Genomic DNA, 6,557 nt, shown 5'->3' on the forward strand with positions numbered 1-6,557 from the left:
AATGTTTTCCATTTCATTTGTACGCTTAAAATTTGGGTGACTGACATGCAGTTAAGTGAATTTCTTTTTTTTTAAAGCAAATGTAGTTTATTCAATAAGGCAGCAAACAAATATTAAACATAATTAGAACTAATCTGCTTTGAAGGTATTTTTGCTGAACTTTGTACCTTAAAGACTCTCAGAGGTTTTAAGGGTATTGGGAAGCTGAGAGAAGGCAATTAAGCTGAAAACAGACTAACTCAACAGACTTCCAGGAGCACTATTTCATTTTTTCCAAAAGGCATTTCAGGGTAGCATGCCTAGGATTGGGAATTGGGCATCCATCTTGGCTTTATTCTGAGCCAGATTAAATTGCATTGGCTCATGCACGATATATAGGCCATTATGATGATAATTTAAGAACTGTAAAGATTCTACCCAGGTTATGGATAGAATGTAATTTTCATTTAGGTGGGGTAAGGAAAGGCACAAGGGCATTTAAAGCAGTGCAAGTACTTGAAAATCTAAGTGTCTAAAACTGGTTAGTGTCTAACTCAAATAAAGAACTAAATGTGAGGGCTTGGAGGCATGGCTTATTATTGTTTTTATCTCCCTGTATTAAAGTTTTATAGCCTTTAAAGGACTATGGGGAAATCCCCACATACCCTTAGCTGTGTCAAAATACATGAAACCAAAAGGAGCAAATTAAGCATAAAATTGAGAATAACATGAGACTTAAGTATCAGCATGGGTTGCATTGGCATCTTCAGAGCCTTGGCTCTGAGAAATAAGCCTTCTGGGAAACTGGCATTACCCTTGGGTGGGGAGGACTCTTGGCTTTAATGTTACGAGAAAATGACATCATAACAGAAGTATGAAATCATTCTACTTCACAGCACCCTTGTGGTTCTGAGTAAGAACTTGACCCTGTCCTGTTCAGATATGTTAGGTTAGCATGTTTTACCGAAAGCTTTCCCTGGCCTACTTTTAATCTCAAGCTTAATGTTTGCAGAAATTCAGGGCCCAACTGTTGACAACACGAACTAATGTCTACAGGCAGAGGAGGCAGTCAAATGTCTGTGGAATGAGAAACATCATTTAAAATTTTTTTTTTTTTTTTTGCGGTATGTGGACCTCTCACTGTTGTGGCCTCTCCCACTGTGGAGCACAGGCTCCAGACGCACAGGCTTAGCGGCCATGGCTCACAGGCCCAGCCACTCCGCGGCATGTGGGATCTTCCCAGACCGGGGCACGAACCCATGTCCCCTGCATCAGCAGGCGGACTCTCAACCACTGCGCCACCAGGGAAGCCCCATTTAAAAATTTAAAGTGAGTAAGTGGTGGCTGTGGCACAAGGAAAGGACTCACTATACATCAATAATGAAATACTTGGAATGATGTAATTTATGAGTTGCAATATTCAACCTGAGAGCTCTGATGTCATCATTCTTAGATGTGTGTGCGTGTGTGTTTGAAGTTCCAAGACAAAAGTTTGATTATGAAACTTAAAATATCTTGAGCTGCAAATTCACTGAAGACCGTGATTGTTTTTCTTCAGTGAACAAAGAGAGTGCCAGACTTAAAACTGCTGAAACCCATTTCTCAAAAACTTGTTATCATTTGAAAGGGGGATTTCTCAAGTAAAATTTGATGTATTCAGATTACTGTGGACACAGTGCCCATTTGGGTTATAAAAAGAAAGAATTACTGGCATTTTTTAAAAAATGCAACCTTTTTTAACAACAAAAAGAGATATCTAATATTAAATCTCTCCAATTCCTCTTCTCTTATTCTCAAACCTTCTCTAATCAGGCTTTCTTATCCCATCACTCCATTGAACCTGTTATTGTCAATGACACCAGTGACCTCTGGGTTGCTAAATCCAAAGGGCTTTTCTTGGTTCTCATCTTTCTTGACCTGTAAGCAGCATTTGACCAGGTTGATCACTCTCTCATCCTTGAAAACTTATATCCTGTTTCCAGGACAACATACACACCTGGTTTGCCTCCCACCCTACTGGCTCTTCCTTCTCATTCTCCTTTACTGATTCTCTGTGACCTCTGAAAGCTATAGTGCCTCAAGCCCAGTCATTGAACCTTGTCTCTTCCTTTTAACCACTCTCCTGTGGAAACCGCTCAGTCTCATAGCTTCAAGTACTGTGTATATTCTGATGACTCCCAAATTTAGATCTCCAGTCGAGACTTTTCTCTTGATCTCCAGACTCCACTTAGATACTTCATAGACATTAGAGGATTTACAGATCCAAAACCAAATTCCCGATTGTCTCTGTTCCCCCTTCCTTAATATTCTCCACTCCAGTTAATAAACCACACTCTAGCTTTGGAGTCATCCTTGACTCTTTTTTTCCTTTACACCCTACATCTAATACATCCCAAAATCCTTAAGGCTCTACCTTTAACGTTTTTCTAGACTCTGATCACTTCTCATTATCTCTGCTGCCACCACCCTGGTCCAAGTCACCATCATCACTCTTGCCTGGGATATTGCAGTAGCCTCCTCCTTGCTTCAGTCTCTGGTCCTTTCTACATTCATTCTTAACCCAATAGCCAATGATGTCAGTTTTTGCTCAGACTCTTCCTAATGCTCTCCATTTCACTCAGTGTAAAAATCACATCCTTACAATGGTCTACACAGGCTGCAAGTCTCCCTTTACTTCTCTGACCTCACTCTGTCTCCAGCTACTTTGGCTCCAGTGTGTCAGGCCTGTGCTGACCTCCAATTCTTTCTGTTCCTCCAGTATGTCGGGCCTGTGCTTACTTCAGGACATTTGCACTGGCTATTCCCTCTGTCTGAATGCTCTTTCCCCAGATAGATGCACAGATCAACGCTCCACCTCTTCCAAGTCTTTGCTCACATATCACCTTCCTAACAAAGCCTGACCACTCTGCTCAAAATTCTAACACTTAATCTCCATATCTTATTTTATTTTTATCCAGAGAATTTATCACCTTCTAATAAGTTCTATATTTTATATATTTATTCTATTTATCACTTATCCCTTCTCACTAAAACGGTCCTTGAGGGCAGGGATTTTTGTCTTTTTTATTCACCCCTATATCTCCAGCACCTAGCACAGTGCTTGGAATACTGAAAGCACTCAATAATTATGTACTGATTAACTGAGCAATTAACTGACAGTTTCACATATGTACAGAAACCCAAACAAAGCTAAAACAGAGCAACTTTAGTGTATGTAGAGTAGTGAAACAGGCAGCTCATTTTATCACCTACTCATTTGCCTATTCTAGAATTCTCTGACCCGGTGCTCTTATCTGCCCTGCAGCATTCCAGGACCTGAAGACACTCCCAAGATCCCCAAGCACCCAAATTGTTTCATGCTGTCCTGCCTTCATTGAAAGTCCCCAGTACCATGTTTTCATCCAGGTGGGTGCTGGTGCTCTGGACCAGCCCTCCTTTCTGCCAATGCAGATTTCCATCCATTGCCAAGATGCTTGTCCTAAGCTGTAGTCTTCAGGTTACAAAGTATGTAAAGTTGCTCTCCAGAACCCTGTAAAGTCACTTCTTGGCAAAGCCACCCTTTCAGAAGCCAGGAACTCCTCTACTGTCTTTTTCAACCTCCATCAAAACTTGCTAAGAAACCTTCAATAATTATGTGCATTTTATATGCGAGCATTGAGCTAGGAACTGCAGGTGAGGTAGAGATGAATAAGACACTGTTCCTAGACTTAGGGAGTTGTCAGTATAGTGAATAGCATAAGACAGGCACAAAAATAATGATACTATTTAGTAATTCAGGGCATAGTAGCTGCCATGGGAGTTCAATGGTGGGACAGATCACATCCAGCAGTGGGGAAATCCAGAAGGACTTATTGAAGAAAGCAAAATTTGAAGTTGACCTTGAAGGATAGGCTCTTAATGGGTGGAAATGGAAAATGGATGAAAGTATTTCAAGTGGAGGAAACCATTTGAGGCACATAGGTTAGAAAGCTAAAGGCATCTTCAGACAACAGTGAGTATTCCAGTTTTACTAGAGGGGTAAAAAAAAGCATGTGAAAGTGGAAGGTAGATGAGGCCATAGGTTAATAAACATTGAAAACCAAGATGAGTTTGATTTTAATTTGATGGGCAATGGGGAGCAATGGAGGGTTTTGAATTGGAGAATGACACAGTCAGAGCCCAGCTTTAGGAAGAGTAGTGTACAGTGCAGAGTGGTGTTTCAGCAGCCCAGGTGAAGGGAAATGGGGGTCTGTGTTACAGTGGGGGTCCCTGGAGAGGAGGAAGGAGACAGGTAAGAGATGCTGCAGGGTTGGAATCTTTAGGATATTATCATTGATTGGTTGTGGGGAAGGGAGGAGTGAAAGATGACTCTGAGGTTTCTGCTTGAGTTACCGTGTAGTTAAGTGAACCCACGACAAATGAGAAGAGGCAAGTTTGAAGGGAATAGAATGTGTTGCTTCTGCTTACGTTGCGTATGAGATGTTCACGGAACAGACAGATGGAGATGTCCAACAGACAGACATCTGAATATTCTGGTCTAGCTGAGGATAGAATTTGAGAGCAAATTATAAAAATTAAGGATGATTTCAATAACTATGGAGGTGGAAGTCTTAGGACATGATGAGGTAATTGAAGACATTACAGAGAATTTAAGAGTGAAAAGCTTGGGTCAGCACCTTGAAGAATCTGATAAATGCGTTTATTCAGAGGTTAAAATAATGTTTTGGCCTAATGTGTGACCTCTTTCAGGGGTATTTGTATTTAATGGTGTACTAAGACCCTTTTGGCTTAAATTTAAAAGAAGAAATTTGGGATGGGTTGGTGGATGGGGGGTAGCAGGCAATCTTTCCTGACTATCCTGACATCACAACACAGAAGTCGTTATATGCTGTGCTTCCTCATGTGACTGAGTCTACTGATTTGCCATCACAGGTGGAAAGGGATTTGATATTTCATCAAAAAATCTTGAGAAAATCCCTGAAAAGATGTAAACCATTGATAACAAGCTTGGTGTGTTATCGCTCTCAGGGATATTTGTATTTTAATAGGAGTCTCCTAAATACCACACAAATTTTAATCAAAGTAATTAATAATTAATGACATGATTTCAGATATAACACAAGCCAATAAGTATTATTTCTGAATGGAAATCACACAACGTATATGATCCCTTGTTCAGGGTACTCTTTGGGGGCACCTATATTAGTGAATAGGTAAGAATGGTTTACAGTAAACATACCAATTATTTGTAAAGAGATGTTCTTCCAACATACTTGGTAATTTTTGCCATTTAAAAATTTCTATTAAAACACTTTTAATGCTGTTAACCTTGTATTAGCTACAAGAGTGTGGTGCTTGGGTGTACATCACCCTTACTATTCAACCCAAGTCTTCAGGGAAAAGATGGATCCACGTGAGGCATGAAAGTTGGGTGGGACCTAGATTACCACAGATGGGGAGGGAGGAACCCCCCATGAGGATTAAGGGCAAGTGCTTACATGGTGTGATCCAGGGATGAGGACTGGATGGATAGAAGCCAACTCTAAGGTTTAATTCTTCATATTTGGAAAGATGGCAGTGCTATTGTTGGAAGGAAGAATTATGTGAGCAAGAAATGGTCAAAGTGTGTGTGTGTGTATTGGGGGTGGGGTGGGTTTAAAGTTTTTACAATATGAACTTTTTACAATATTCATTTAGTAAATAAATAAATGAAAAATGGTGATATGAATACTTTCTGGGTATATCACCTTTTTCTGTTAAACTATTTTCCTTTTCTTCTTCCAAGGAGATTTCCCCACCCATATTCCTTTCCTTCCTTTGGGATCAAGGGCCTGTACAGTTTCTTTCTTGACCAAAAACTTAAACACATGTGTTCACCTGTGCCAGAGCACAAGTTCAGAAGTCTGAGTTACTAAATAAGGAGGTGCGGTGTTTCATCTAAATCCTGAAGACAGATTTTGGCGAGGCCAAGGAGAGGCTAGGCAGGGTTGCAGGATGGGATGCAGAGCTGGCCAGCAGAGTGGACCCCAGTTAATCTTAAGCCTGAATAGAAATCTCACCACATAAACAAGGGTAGGATTAAAAATTCACAATTTTGTCATCCTTTTGAAAAAAGACATAAGCCAAGGGGATTGAGACCCCAAAAGGGGGCAGTCCATGGAGAAACTGTATCTACTTGCAATTTGATTTCAAAATCCCTTTCCTACTTTATTTACAGATAAGTACATTGCTGTAAAACAGATAAGCTAAACATTTTATGAGGCTTAACATCAGAACAGCAGGTTATATTTATGATACTATGTCATCATATCAAGAAGCATTTATTAAGTCACTAATAATTGCATGGCACATAGAAAATTAATACAACATGGTTCTTTCAGGGTCTTGAGGAGTTGGCAGTATTTTCATGGACTCGCCTTTTGTCTTATATATGTGTAATTTCTAGAGGTCTTTTCATCTTGGTGCATAGCTATTCTATTTTTTTTTGTTTTTTGCTGTTTTTAAAAGATTAAAGCCTCAGAGAAGAGTTTTGATAGCTGACGAAGGCAAAGATGTAATCTGATTAAGTAAAATTTTAGGCTATATAAAATTATAGAGAT

Source organism: Hyperoodon ampullatus (genome assembly GCF_949752795.1).
Source record: "Hyperoodon ampullatus genome assembly, chromosome: 2".
Classification (NCBI taxonomy): domain Eukaryota; kingdom Metazoa; phylum Chordata; class Mammalia; order Artiodactyla; family Ziphiidae; genus Hyperoodon; species Hyperoodon ampullatus.